This window comes from Rattus norvegicus, chromosome 5 (assembly GCF_021556685.1).
Source record: "Rattus norvegicus strain SHRSP/BbbUtx chromosome 5, alternate assembly SHRSP_T2T, whole genome shotgun sequence".
Taxonomy (NCBI): Eukaryota; Metazoa; Chordata; class Mammalia; order Rodentia; family Muridae; genus Rattus; species Rattus norvegicus.
Genome location: NC_141538.1, coordinates 167,621,094 through 167,636,316, shown reverse-complemented (window position 1 = coordinate 167,636,316; position 15,223 = coordinate 167,621,094). Strand labels below are relative to the sequence as shown.

At 48.2% G+C, this 15,223-nt stretch overlaps 1 protein-coding gene across 14 annotated transcripts in view; it reads left to right on the top strand.

Annotated features, from left to right (window-relative positions):
• Camta1 (calmodulin binding transcription activator 1) overlaps positions 1-15,223 on the top strand; it is an 836,898-nt gene that overhangs the window by 783,922 nt on the left and 37,753 nt on the right.

Below are 15,223 nucleotides of genomic sequence, written 5' to 3'. Positions count from 1 at the left end.
TTCTCCTCTCAAACTCGCATATAATAACTGTGCTCCCAGCCAGTTTTGTGGTAAAATGGATAAACAGTAGCTGGACAGAGTTTCCTCCAGTCTTTGTGTACAGAAACTATTACTATGAAATTCAGTAAAGAAAAACATTAAGCAGCTTCGGTAAATCATTTGTTATTTGAAAACCAAACTTAGTAGGTAGCAGATTAGCTTATGGGTCTTTTTGTGTTGGATTTAGGGAATGATAATCCTTAATGTAGAAAACAGCGTTTACTTAAGAGGCGTTTGGCTTAGTCGTGGAAAAAAAGCATTGAAGTTGTGAATTGCTTAGGAACCTCAGTGGGAGTGGGGTCTTGGTTAATCCCACTCTGGACAATCCAAGTGGACATGGATCGTTTAAGGAAAGAATGAACAGGGTTGCATTGTTTAAGGCTTTTAAATCTCCGGCGAGCCGTTTCAGACTTGCCCTCAGCCTTCTATTCAGGACTGAGCTGGGTCCTCCTTCCTAGAATAGCCGAGTGTAGGGTTGGGCTGCTTCAGAATTCGTGGATAACAGGTGGAACTGAAAATTCTTTGTTTCACATGAGCAAATCATGTGGAAGAATCAGTCGCCAGTGAAAGTATCCAGCCCAGAGGCGTGAAGCTCTTACTGACAGCTAGGATTCCAGGCTCAGCTCTGGAGAGGCTGGCCCCTGGCAGTGTGGGTCATGTAAATGGAGGGGTCTAGAGTTTCCTTTGGGAATCTGTCGTAACGACTCCGGGTGTGCCACTCTTCCTCACGAACTTGAAAGTTTACAGTACCGTGTGGAGAGCCTGCCTTAAAGAAAATTGGATACGTTTGAGCCTGCCTTAAAAAGAATGTTAAAAGAAAATTGGATACGTTCGAGCAAAACACAACTCTCCGTGCTGCCCAGTAAAAATCAGAGGAGACCATTTTGTCAGGCTTGGCGTAGCCCCGCAGGGTTTTCTGGAAACCTTCATCTTTTCCCAGCCTCGTGCACCCGCCTTCCCCAGCTCCTCACTGACGACTGCGTGCTCTTGTGTCTTTTTCATATTGAAAGGCCGCTGCTTTCTGCAGTTTCGAGTGATTTTAATGTCTGTGTCCCTTCGACGTTTTCAAGAGAGGGAGGTCTCAGTCTGTTGCCAGGTCTTCATTATTAAACATGAGCAGAGCATCATCCCGTCACGGTGCCCGAGCCTAATAGTTGGGAGCCGATCTCAGTTACGTTATTTCTTTGCCAGAAAGCTTCTGGCAGCCGCCCATGATGTGGTTTGTTTGTGTGTAGCTCACCTTCCAACGAGGGAGGGGGAGGGGCCTAAGGGAGGCTACCGAGATACAGATTACACTTGAATCCAGATAAAAATAGATGAAATAAAAGAGGATTAGACAGGAAATTGAAGGCTCAAGAGAGGGCACTGGGGAAACTATTGAAATTAGTAAGCAACACTAGAAAATCTTACGCACTTCCTAGGGCTTCTACATAACTCTACTTAAGGCTATCCAACAATTGCAGACTAAAGCAACCTGTGGGTGATTTTTGTCTCTCTTAACTATTTTAAGACAGTCGTCAAGTAATTTTAAATAATAGTGGGAGAAATCCGGATGATAAGTATGAAGTTACACTGATGGTCACATGTTAATATTAGCCACATTTAGGAAGTGCTTATTAGCCTACTAATGACACATATGGTTATTGTCACCTCGTGTCATAGGGGTCTTGGTGCTCAGACCTGCAGGAGTCTGTATAAATAGGCTCACCCTCGGCAAAGCCCCTCGAAAGCCTAGAAGCCAGATGACTTCTTGCTGTTATCCGATGCTCTTTCCGCCCCCCCCCCTCGGGAGCTGAGGACCGAACCCAGGGCCTTGCACTTGCTAGGCAAGCACTCTACCACTGAGCTAAATCCCCAACCCCTCTCTGCTGTGTTACCACACAGTAGGCAGACAAGATGCTTTTGCCATCTGGAAAAGTCACTCTTTAAAACTGACAAGATGGCTTACAAACAAACGCAGGCGCGGAAGGGGCTGCTTCTATGATCCTTCTCGACGCCTCATTTCTGGAGAAGTTCTTCCTGTGAATTAATCAAAACTTTGGCAGTGTGGTATCTTTTATTTGTTGGATTTTGCATTGTTGTCAAAGACAAGCACAGTAGAACATACCATGTGGAGAGATGGGCAGACCCCTTCTGAAACATCTGCTATATACAATGTTTCAAGCAAATTGTAACTGGTCAGAAGTAAGTTGCAGAAAGCTATATAGGAAGAGCAGATGTTTGCAGTACTTAAACTGCTGATAAGCTTAACCTGTGTGTGTGTGTGTGTGTGTGTGTGTGTGTGTGTGTGTGTGTGTGTGTGTGTGTGTGTGTGTTGTGGGAAGCAAGGGTGAATACATGGGGTTTTCCATTTTTTTTTTTTTGGTTCTTTTTTTTCGGAGCTGGGGACCGAACCCAGGGCCTTGTGCTTCCTAGGTAAGCACTCTACCACTGAGCTAAATCCCCAGCCCCCCATTATTTTAAACTAAGACTTGTTACCTTCCTTGTTAACAACCATGTCCTCTGTACATTCTTCCCATCCATCTCCTACCTAACCATCGTCCCCACTGTCTAGGTCTGTGACATGGCTGAAGATTAGGGACCTAGTATAGCAGCCAAGCCTGAAGCTTCCATAAGTTAATACTCCATGTTAAATGCTGTCTGAATGTTCTCCAAGCTCGACTCAGGTCCCTCCATATCGACTCAACCTTTTCCAGCATCTGGATAGCTCAGTGGCTGTTAGTGGTGTGTGAGGGGGTGGCTTCCCTCCCTGACTCTCCCTGGCGTGACACAGTCTAGCTGTTGAAGCCTGACGCACACCAAGAGGGACAGCATTCAGCCTCATGCTCCTTGGTAAACAGTGACAGAATCTTGAAGTGGAAATATTCTTTAAGCTCGAAACCAACACGGTCCTATTTATACATTAGGTCTGGTCTTGTCTCTTGGCAGTCTAGACACAGACGTCATGTGATCTCCCACTGAGGTCAGTTCAAGGTCTCCACTGGATGTGAGTCCTTCTTAAGTGGTCTTGGGGCGACCCTGAAAACCTGGACACCGAACCTGTGGGAAGTGGCTTAGGTCAGACGTGTGAATCATCTTCACGGGTTTCCTAGGGTTGGCGGGGGAACTTGCTGTCCAGGGATGCGTATAGGCGACAGCTGTTTCGTGTCATATCATACAGTAAGATGGGTACTTGAGTGGTGTGTTCACTTTGCCACTAACTAAACTAGTAAGGACTGCCTTATATCATCCCTGCGTCTCCACCCCTTACCTGGCTCCCAGAGTTGTAAGTGATTCAAGAAGTCGGTTCAGTGGGTCAGCACCACCAACTTTTAAAATTCAAAGCTCAGTACACATAGGAAGTGCTTCTGTTTCAGCAGTCTGTGTGTCCGTCTGCTTGCCTGTCTGTCTGCCTCGTGGGTTCTGTTGCTGTAGGCCCACAGTAAGAAAGAATCAAAGGGTAATTCCTACACCGCCTTTTTCAGGTCTGGTGTTACGTTGCCATTCTGCTCTGCTGGGTGTGTCTTGGTGCCTCAGCATTCAGTAACTCAAGGCTTGAAGAGTTAAGATTCTTCGAGACACAAATCCGACGACAGATGGTCTGCAGCTAGGCCAGAGCACAGTCTGCCTCTGCCATTTTTCTGACTTCTGTGGGTGATGAGCGTCAAGTTGTGCTCCAGAGAAGCGCGGCGGCTTGGTTCTGCCGTCCTTTTCCTGTTGTCTGGAGAAAATTACAGCAGTGTAAGGGCGGGACTAAAATAGGATTGGTGATAGGAATATTTTTACTTATAAGTGAAAAATAGAACTTTCCTGGTATTTAGCAAAAAGACCGTCATTTTACAGTTTCCTTTTTTAAAAAGAAATTAAACAAATTAAACTTTATTTTATATGTATGAATGTTTTGCCTGCGTGCATGATGCGTACGTGGGCCCTGTGCTTGCCTAGTGCTCATAGAAGCTAAAAGGCATCAGATCTCCCAGGACTGGATACAGCCGGTTAGGAGCTGCCCTGTAGCTGGGAGTCAAACCTGGGTCCTCTTAACTGATTAGCCACCACTTTTAAAATTAGGGAGAAAAAAAAGGAACCATATAGGTAAGTCAGCTATCGTATATGGGCGAGCATCCCAGCTTGTTACGACTCAGGGACAACATTACGAAGTCAGTTCTCTCTATCAGTCTTTATGTGGTTTCTAGGTTTGCAGAGGAAACCCCTCCCCTTTACTCACCCGCCCCACCACATGCCTCCCTTTTAGCTGCAAATGACAAGACTCCCTCTTGAATCAGATTATGAAGAAAGGAAGTCCCTTGCGTCATTGAGTCCAGGTTTGGCATTTTCTTCGGGGACACTGGTTCTGGGTACTCAGGTGACGTCCTAAGGAATGGTACTTAAGTCATATGCAGTCCACCTTCTCTTGGCTCTTTAGTCTCAGGCAGGTATTCCTGAAGTGGCCTGCTCAAAGCGCCAGCTTCATACCCCCTGGTTTAGCAAACTTGTCTGGGAAGACAGACCGACCTTTGCGTTTCCCCGAAACGTTCCTTATTAGCACAGATGAGCCACTTTCTGGATTCTGGCCCAGCTGAAGTCAAGTGTCCGGCCTTTATCCACTCACCCCGGGAGCCAAGTGCCAGTCTCCCCTTAAGTACAGGGCAGGAGTAGTTTTTAGTCTGGGCTGTTGTGACATCATACCATCTGCAGGCAGTATACGAACGTAGGAGTTTCCACAGTTCTGGAGGCTGGAAGCCCCAGATCAGGGTGCCGGAGTGTGTGGTTGTTTTCTCCTGGGTGGTGTTGCCCAGCCGTTCATGTCCCTGTGTTACAGAAGAACAAGATGGCTCTCTGGGACCTCTTTAAAGGGCAGTAGTCCTGTTCATAAGTACTCCACCATGACCTGACTGCTCACCAGAGACCCCGTCTCCTGATGTTACAGAATTTGAATGTGTGGCTTTGAGGTAGGCTCAGAAATACTGTATGCAACCCCCTCCCCCCAGGCCAGAGGAAGGGAGGTCAGGTGGGCACGCTGTGTGGGAACTGACACTGTGTGGGAACTGACACTTTGTGATCCTTACTCTGATCGTCACTTTGAAGCCACAGAAACTCAGCAGGAAGGTGCCTTGTGTGTTCTCGCTCCTGTCCCATTTTGAATGAGGAGACACCAGAGCTCATGGCTGTTTATTGACCTCCCCCCACCCCCACCCCGGGGAGGGTTGCTGACCAACGCTCCTTAGGACCGTTTTCAGAAAATACGATTCAGCTTCTTCACATCACACACTTGTGGTTTGGACTTCCCAACAAAGATTGTTTTTAAGTACCTTGTCGTCCTCTCTTGTGAAAGAAACCATTGATTGCTCTCTGGCCAGAATCAATGCCCTCAGCTTTTGAATGTGTGAAAGGTGTTTTGGTTCCTACTGTAAAAAGCCAGGGAGAGCAAGCTGTGATAAAACCCAAGGCAACCCAGAGAAAGTGGGGAAGGGAGCAGCAGGAGCAGAAAGCGGGCACTCTTTTGTGTGTGTGTGTGTGTGTGTGTGTGTGTGTGTGTGTGTGTGCGAACACATGCATGCCTCCTGGTGCAAGCTTGGAACAGAGAGAGTGATCTGAAGAGTGGGACAAGGCTTTTAATTTCAAAACCCTCCCCCCAGTTACTGCACTTCCTGCAACAATATCCAGAGCCCCAAAGGGTCACAGACAGGGAACCAAAGGTTTAAAATCTATGACTATGAGGAACATTTGTTTTAAAAAAGCTTATCGGCCCATCAATAATACTTCACACTTTTTTTTTCTTTTCTTTTTTTTTTTTCCGGAGCTGGGGACCGAACCCAGGGCCTTGCACTAATACTTCACACTTTTAACAGTGCTAGGCCCTTGGGCTAGCCTGACAACCATTTAAACCTGCAGTAAATAGCATTTGCAGGGGAAACAAGAAACGTAACATGGACAGGCGTTGTACACTACAAGGCACTAAACTGCATAGCTTACAGAGTATAGCGACACGTCACATACAGTTACAGTACGTTCCCAAACCAGGGAGATGGTGACATCACGTCATAAAACTGTGGTGCTTGAGCGAAAATCTACATAAGATGACTTAGGAAACGGGGTGGTCTTCGGTGAGGAACCTTGTATAGAACTCAGAATGATACTCCAAAATTTTATGTATGTGAGGACACTGTCACTCTCTTTAGACACACCGGAAGAGGGAATCAGATCTCATTACAGGTGGTTATGAGCCACCATCAGTGCCTACGGAAGACATTTCTTTCAGATAGCACTGTGCATGTGTGTGTGAGTGCTGCACATGCATGTTTCTTTGTGTTGTGTATGTCTACATTTTTTTTTCTTTTTCTTTTTTTCAGAGCTGGGGACCGAACCCAGGGCCTTGCGCTTCCTAGGCAAGCGCTCTACCACTGAGCTAAATCCCCAACCCCGCGTGTCTACATTTAAGTGTGTGCCAGTGAGTGCATTGCCTACAAAGGCCACAAGGGGGCGATGGACCCTCTGGAGCTAGAGTTATAAGCAGTTGTGATTGTGAGCCTCCTGGCCGGTGCTAAAACCAACCAGTCTCTTCTGGGAGAGCAGTAGCACCCAGCTGCAGAGCCATCCCTCCAGTCCCTCTTCAGATGTTGATACTAGGGATGGAAGGTCATGTATGTAGGCAAGTGACAGGTCTGATCCTGACATCAGTGGCCTCTTGTTTCGTCTGGTCTCCTAACCCTTGGAGCTCTCGGCGATGCTTTTGTGCGTGTGCCTGGCTCTTGATTTGACTTCATCTAATGTGTCAGTTGTACGTATTTTCACCTGCCGCCTCAAACAGATGTAGCATCCAGGATTGCAATGGCTATGCAAGGGGAAGGAGGGGACTAAATGGACTCTGGGGGAATAGTCCGGGACAGGGAGGGATAGCCAGGAAAAGTGAGGAGGGAGAAAGGAACCGTGGGGTGGGGGCTGGCAGTGGAGGCTTTCTGTGGCTGGTTGGCTGCCAGAGTTCATGATTAACCTTTAGGGGTTTTTTTGTTTTGTTTTGTTTTGTTTTTAAGATTTATTTGTTTATGAGTACATACCAGAAAAGGGTATCAGATCCCGTTATAAATGGTTAATTATGAGCCACCATGTGGTTGCTGGGAATTGAACTCCGGACCTCTGGAAGAGTAGTCAGTGCTCTTAACGGCCGAGCCATCCCCTTGATCCATTTTGTAACTGTTCCTTACCCCTTTAGAATGGAGTGGTTCAGGAAGTCCACTCCGGGGACTTGTGTGACTGTAGCAGGACAGGGCTGCCCCGCACGCGCTTGGAACACTGGCTGCCTTATGCTCTTCTGCCCCACCTGGAAAGCCAGGCCCGATGGAGTTGGGTTCAGACCTGGCCTAGGGTGTGAGTGCTAAGTACCACAGTCAACACATGGATTGAGCACAGTGCCGACACGGACTTGTCCTTGTTCCGGGGCAGGACAAACAGCCGTCTCAGAAAGATGCGGAGGTCCAGGCACTTCCTAAAACCTGTTCTTCACAAAATCTCTCAAGACCCACGCTGAGTCTAACAAAATGTATATCCCTTTATCAGAAAGACCTGTGGTGGATTATAAAATACCATCTTTAAGTCTTTTATCTGTTGAGACTTACCTGTGTTCTCGCCACTATTTTAGGGACTAAAAAGTACTATGTCTATATTTATCCCAGAGTTTATAGCATTGCAAAAAAAAATACGGTTATTAAATGTTCAAGTTGTGGGATAGAAGTATACCATTGTAGAACCTCGTCTTTAAAAAATAAAAGGCTAGGCTGGGCATGGTGGTGCATGTCTTTAATCTCAGAGGCGGAAGTGGGGGGAATCTTTGAGTTCAAGGCCAGACTAGTTAGCCACGGCTACATAGTGAGACCCCGTCTTAAAAATAAACAAAGATAACTCGCTTTTGAATTACTTTGAACTTCAACATTCTCACAAGTTAGCAAGTCATCAGAGTGTCTGTGCAGATGGCACAGTCAGCTTTGAGAGCCAAGGCATGCCAACCGCAGGCCTGCAGGATCTGAGTCTGGAACCAGCAGGGGAATTCTCGCAATCCGTGTGTGGAGTGCATGGTTTCTCAGACGCTGAAAACTACTGTGAGTAGAAGCCGGAACTGGAAGCAGCCAGGGTTCTCTGCCTCCTCTTCCCAGGTGCCCTATAAAGCAGCCTTTCTTTTGTTACTAAGTTTCCACCTCCGCTTCCTGTAGCCTCCTTCCTAACCTTACAGAGCACTGCTTTTAAGGTAAAAACACAACAAAAACAACAAAAGAGGTTGAATCGCATGGTCTTGGTGAGAGGTCTTGTTTGTTTCAGAAGCGGGTGTTTCATATCTCGTCAGTGGGGTAGATAAAAAATGGCTGTGCCAGATGAAGGACAATAAGTGGGAGGGGAATGTGTGGGTGCATGCCGGAACCCCTGCCTGCATATCTGGAGGTAGAGATAGAAGGATCAGGAGGTGATGCTGGTCGTTGTTCTGGGCTAAATGTGAGTTTGAGGTGTATGACAGCAGGGATTAAATAAATAAAATAAATACATAAATAATAAATAAATAAATAAATAAAAGCAAGAAATTGGTTTTAGTAACTTGGTTAGAAAAAACAGACCACCATAGAAATGACAGTAGCTTGTTACTGAAGTTCACATCTTATCTTTCAGATGGGTGAAGTCACTCATTTGCCAGATGTTTCTCAGTGTGTATTTCCCTCCCTCCCTCCCTCCCTCCCTCCCTCCCTCCTTCCCTCCTTCCTTCCCCCCCATCCCCTTTTAAGACAGGGTCTCTACACAGCCCTGGCACTTTACTGTGTAAACCAGGTTGGCCTTAACCTCACGGGGATCCACCTGCTTCTGCCTCCCCAGCGCTGGGACTAAAGGTGTGGGCCACCATGCCCGGCTCAGTGTGTATCTCTTATGTGTCCTGAATGCTGGGGGTGCTGTGGTGGGGCTGGACATAACCTGGTGGCCTGTCTGTGTTTTGTGCATCAGTCAGAGGCTGAGCTCTCGTTTTAGACGCTTGTTGGTTAACAAAACTTGAGCTGTCTTGGTTATCACAGCTCCATAGCCCCAGTTCAGGCACAGTTCTTTCTGTCCCTCTTCCCCCATACTCTCCCCAGGGGAGGATTTTAGGTGGCTTTTGATAACACTGGTAACCACCAACCTGTCTTCACTTGAATACCCTGTTTTGCCTTCTGACAGTCCTGCCGGCTTTGTCCTACTCAGTCCTCAGGCATTGGGGGTTTTTCTCTGAATTTCCTTTGTACAAGCCAGTATTAGTTTTCCTTCCACCCCCTCATCCTTCTGTCTCTCCTCAGAGTTGCAGGCCGGCACCAGTCTTGGAAAAACCTCAGGCATTGGGGTAATCTGCCCCTTCCCCCGCCCCCATGTCTGTCCGATGTCTCCTTTTCTGTTTATCATGTTTATTTTTTATTAACATATACTCATCATCTGCAACTACCGGGCTTCATTGTGTGTTGCATTTTCTCAGTGGGCTGGGACCGTTGAGGCTGCCCTCTGATTCGGCTGCCTTTTGGGGAGTTAGCACCCTTCACTGTAGGAAAGCGAGCACTGACCCTCTAGTCAGTTCTTGCAGTACCTTGGGGCGCTCTCCTGCCACAAGCTCCACAGAGACAGCTGAGCTCCGCAGCCACCCCACGAAACCTTGGAGGGGAGGGTCCTTGGAGAATAAGCTCACCCTGCGCCTCCAGCTCTCTCACTGGACAACCGCAGGTGGGAGAGACTGGTTGGGCTTGCAAGGCTCCTCGCTGCTGTCTCCCCAGTCAGTTGGCTTTGTTCTGCAGCCTCCCAGAAGAGTCTTTGGGCATTCCCAAGACTCTTGTTCAGAATCGTGTGGAACAAAGACATGGAGGAGAAATCGGACTCCCAACCCCCCCTGCAGATAGAAGCAAGTGGCGGAGACACCCTAGCTAGGACAGAAGTTCCATCCAGTGTTTTGGTCCATAGAGTAGGAGGGTTTTTTTAAAAAGCGGAGTGTGGCCGTTTTTTCCCCCCCTAAGGCTAAATTTAGCAGTTGCTTTGGAAAAATCGGAGTGGCACAGTGTGTGCCTCATCGTGGACCGGTCCTTTCTCTTCCCTCTGCACTTGGACATCTTATGTGGCTTGCCAGGGAGGAGGAGCAGCTTAATGGACTCCGGTGGCCCCGTGAATTCCGGGAAGGAATGAGGCGACTTGACTTGCCCCATCTTTCCGAGCTTCCTGAAACACTTAGGAGACTTCCTGAGCAGCAGTTACAATCCTTACAGAAATAATCTCGGCCATGCCTCCTCCCGCTCGGTCAGCCCTCGCTGCCACTGAAGCCAGAGGCTGTAAATGGAACGAGAGACGGCTTCTCGTCCCCCATCCAAATAGCAACAGGAGGCACATGTGCACTTGAGACACAAATAGCGTGTTTTAAAATAGCAGATGGTATTTGATGGTGGCTCCTTCATTCATTTACCTGCCAAGGCAAACTCTCCCCCTCTGGCAACAGGACTCGCCGTGGCTCAGCGCACAGGACGCGCCTCTGCCTGTGCTGCCCATTAGCCGATCGGTTCGGCAGACACCCGTGCCCTAGCACGCGTCTGAGGCGGCTCTAGAAAATATTTCCTTTTGTTTCACATAATCGAAGGTGCGAGTTCGTGAAGCAGCTCAAACTGATGGACTTGTTTAACACTTTGGTGACTTGGTGATAGGCTCTGGTTTTTTGCCGACAGTGAGCTCCGCACTGGTGGTTTGCAGAGCCCGTCTCCCGAAGGGGGCACCTGACAGTTAGGGGTCAGTGATATTTTTAGTGTGCAGCGCCAGCGGCTGCAGAAAAGTGACATTGCTCTGCTAGGAAATTCCAGCTTGAGTCTGTGAGGAGGACGTCACATGGTTGGGTCTTGCTGACAGGCCTCTCAGCCAAAACTGTGTAGTGACATCATTTCTTTACCTGAGCTGGGGGGGAAAAAAAGGGCAGGCAGCCAGGAAAACACAGCTTCCCACCCGCCCCGCCCCCCTTCCAAGTCAGCTCCTTTGCGTTTTGACCGTGTCAACCAATCCCTCTCTGCCCACTGAAGGAAGCAGTAAGAACTGCTGGTTGGCGTATAGATCCACTGTGGCAGTGAAGTTTGCTGAGTCCTTGGCCAGTCGGTAAATGACCTCACCAATATCTTGGCTCCCAGGTGCTTAGGTTGGAAAAGAGTACTCCTTCCACCGAGCCCTCACTCTGCCTGTGCCAGATCCCTGTGTCCCAAAAGCCCACAGCCTTGCCAGGAGTGGGATGGCGTATAGGAAAGTAAGCGTGTTATTGTTTGCTGAACTCTCTCCAGACACAAGGCAAGACTGGGAAGGGCAACTGGGTTCAGGGGAAAGAACAACACTTTGGATTCCAGCCTGTGTTCAGATCTTCCGTCCTGATCTTAAACACAGCATGAGCTTGGGCTAGCAAGCCTCAGCTCTCTCCTCTCTAAGAGAAGAGGGGGGCCCTTCAGTTGTTGGAAGATGGGACTTAGATATGAGGTATGCCTGGCTTCTTGGAGGCGCTCCCTGTCGCAGCTCAGCAGCTGCTGTTATTGCCCCGTCGAAAGCGCTGGCTGAGCTCACGAAGCATCAGAAGTTTGTAGGTGGACTGGGGAAACGGTGACATTAGCTAAGGCTCAGAGGCACGGAAAATTCTTTGTGTGTTTGGAGACAGTGAATTAGGAGAAAAGGGGGGTTGAGGTACCCACCAGAAGACAGAATAGTGACCTGGAGCAGTTGCTGGAGTATGCTGCAGTATAACAGAAACATTCAATTCTGTATTACAGGTTCCCAGAGACCGATTTAACTTAGACATTTTTTTAGATACATTTTAAGTATTTTTGCTTGCATGACAATAATTGTGAAGGCCAGAAGAGGGCGCCATATCTGTTGAGGACCAGCTCAGACAGCATGGTCAGCCATCCAAGGAGGGGGATGTGCAGTGACAACCTAGAGCTGGCACCCGCCCACACCATTGGTGGATGAAGCAAGAAGTTCTAACCACTTTATTTTTTCCCCTTACCCCTTTTATACCACCTCAGCTCCGCGGCCACAAGTTACACATTCTCTAAAAACAATCACCATGAAACACACTCTTCAAAAACATTAAAATTATTGCACAGGTGGAGAATTACAACGGGATTATAGAGTATGTATTCTTCTTTCGAAGTTCACGCCTAACTAAACATTTCCTATCTGTTTTTCTCTTCACGCATTTGTCGTAACCCCAAAGTAATAGTTGTTTTGCCGTCTACTAACCAAGTTTAAGCAAGGCAGTCTACAGTAGCAGGTCTCTCCCCGCGCTTGGCTGGTGACAACTTGGATTTACCAAGAAACAGATCATCATCTCTCTTCCGCCTCGTTTTTGAAGTCCTGTTCTGCTAAACTGGCTGATCATGTATCCTTAATTCTTCTCCTCAGAAGTATTCACTCTTTATTCATAGCCGTGTCTCTTCACGGTGCACAGGGAAACCAGTGACGACAGCTCAAGATCTCAAGATCCAGGAACTTAGACCCAGCCTGGAATGAAATGTTTCCTTTGATCATTAACTTGTCCCAAGCCTATTTTTCTCTTCCAAGGAAAATCACACACTTTTAAGGCACGAGAGCTCACCGTGCGCCTTCTCTTAATCTGTGCAGCCATGACTGTTCGACCTGGGATGGGGGAACGTTCTGCTATTAATTCTAACCCTGTCAGAACAACCTAAACCATCTCCTTAAACTTTCAATCAACTCCCCTAACTCCCTACAATGATGTAAGCCAGGAATTCATTTAAACAACATCACGTCAAGAAAGCTCGTCTTCATATTGATCTACAGGAAAATTGCCTAAGAGAGTGAGGGCCTCCTCACGCACAGTCCCACCATGCCAGATTCAAGAGGCATATAGCAAGAACAGACACAGGAAGACCCAGCAGCAGCAAGACGTTCTACAGAGAGGAGGCCCCCCCAATCCCGGGCTGTGCCTCTCCAAGGTACATCCATTGCAACTTCGCCAAACAGTGCCACATCTCCAGGAAGCTCACCTGCCCACCGTAGTCCCTCCTGCCTGGCATCTGCCACTGATCTCTGGAACGGGGGTTACTGATGGCTCCGAGCCATCCTGTAGGCGCTGGGAACTAAACATGGGTCATCCTCTGCAAGAGCAGCAAGTGCTCTTAACGGCTGAGCCGGTCTTGTGTGCACCGGGGTTCTGTCTGCGTGTATGCCTATGCACTCAAATCCGGTGCACAGTGAAGCCAGAAGAAGGGATCGGGTCCTGTGTTACAGACAGCTGTGAGCTGCCATGCGGGTGCCGAGAACTGAAACTCAGGTCCTCTGGAAGAGCAGCCAGTGCTCGTAAACGCTGAGCCGTCTCTCCAGACCCGGGCCCCCTGTACTTTAAATTACTGGGTCTCGTGTCAGAAACCATTCAGTACAGCCATGAAAATTAATTGAGTTGTAAAATTTAAAATAGTTTGTACAACACCAGGGGCAAATGGCGACGCCGCAGGCTCAGGGTCTTTTTTGGCATAGACTCCCCCTCACTGAGAGCAGATGCTCAAGCTTCTGGATGTCTCCATGGTCCAGCGGCAGATTCCGTGTTTTCTAAACTTAGAACATGCCGTGGGTGTCTGATTTCTTGAAAATCTGTTCTTTAAGCCTTCGGTACGCCTTAGGAACTTTAAAGATTGAGGCGGCTCTCAACTCGGAATATTCTCAATGAACCCCTTTGGGAGTTAAGAATCCCTGTCGGAGAGACAGAGAAGCCCCCTGATTGGCTGTTATGGTGCTTTGCATGATGGGAAAGGCTGACATCAGATAAATCAAGCCCTAACTTCCCATTCTTGTTTGTTGTTTTATGCTTTTTTTTGAGACTGGGTCTTTTACCATGTAGACCAGGCTGGGTTTGAACTCAGATCTGCCTGCCTCTGCCACCTGAGCGCTGAGTTCAAAGGTGTGCGCCACCACACACAGCGTCAACAAGCCATTGTTGAATCATGGGCAGCGACTGGTTGTGTGGTGTTTTCTTTCTGATCTTTGTAACCACCGGTTACCTGCGGCCATGAGTGGTTTTCTTTATACTTACATTTTTTTTTCTTTCTCTTCGGAGCTGAGGACCGAACCCCAGGACCTCGCGCTTGCCAGGCAAGTGCTCTACCACTGAGCTAAATCCCCAACCCCATACATATATTTTTTAATATTGTTGGGAATTTAGGAACTAGAATTAGAATGGCTGGGCAGGTTACTGTACCGACCCTTCTGTGTGCTTGTGGGGTTCTCGCTCCTGACTTACCACTGGGTGTCTTTGCAGTGTGTCTCCTGTTGCCGTGCTCAGTGCTCAGTCTAGAAAACACTATTTCTTTCCACCCTCTTTTTGTCTATGTTTCCGCGGCCTCGAGGGTATAAATGAACATCGTTATTCTCAGCTATCAGTACGACTCCAGGTTGCTGTGGTTGCACGGGCCTGTATACGCACAAGCGTGTACTACAGCTCTATTCGCTGATGAAGCCTCGAAGCAGTGACCCAGCAGCAGTGAGGGCACGCAGCACCCATGGCTTGGTTCCTAAACACCCTCCATCCTCCAGCGGAAGGATCCAGACTCCACATCTCACGGGGACTGTTGCTTCAAAGGCTGGGGCAGGAGAAGTAAAAGGCAAGCCTCCTTTGAAGGATGAGGAAGCACACAAAAGAGAAAGACGGCAGTGACCCGTGGGAAGACCGTGGTCCACCTTGGAGGTGCTTGTGCTCTTGTATGTGGTGAGATTATGACTCCGGAACATAGGTGCGCCAAGAGCAATCGCTTGAAGTGGCTGACGAAATAGAGCTAGACAAGACGTCCTTGCTTACTGGAGAGCACCAGGTTACACATGGCACCTCTTCCCCAAGGCACGGAACTCAGCACCTTTCCCTGTGAACCCAGACAGGAGTTTTAGTTCCTTGCTTACAAAGACTGCATGAGAAAAATCCCAGCTTAACCAGCAACCCTGTCCCTGACCCACTGGTGTTCTCTTGAGCCCCCACAGAGCCTGTCTGACCAGCAGACAGTCCTAGGGTGGAGGATCACCTGCAGAATATCCGATTAGGATTCTTCAGAATTAGGGAAAACAAAAATGAGCTACCGAAAGCCACAAATCCCAGGAGCCTAAAACAGAAACAGAAAAGGCTCGTTAGTGGGTAGTAAGTTACAGTCGGGTTCAGGTCCTTGGTTAGCAACAGGGCTGTAGTGGTGTT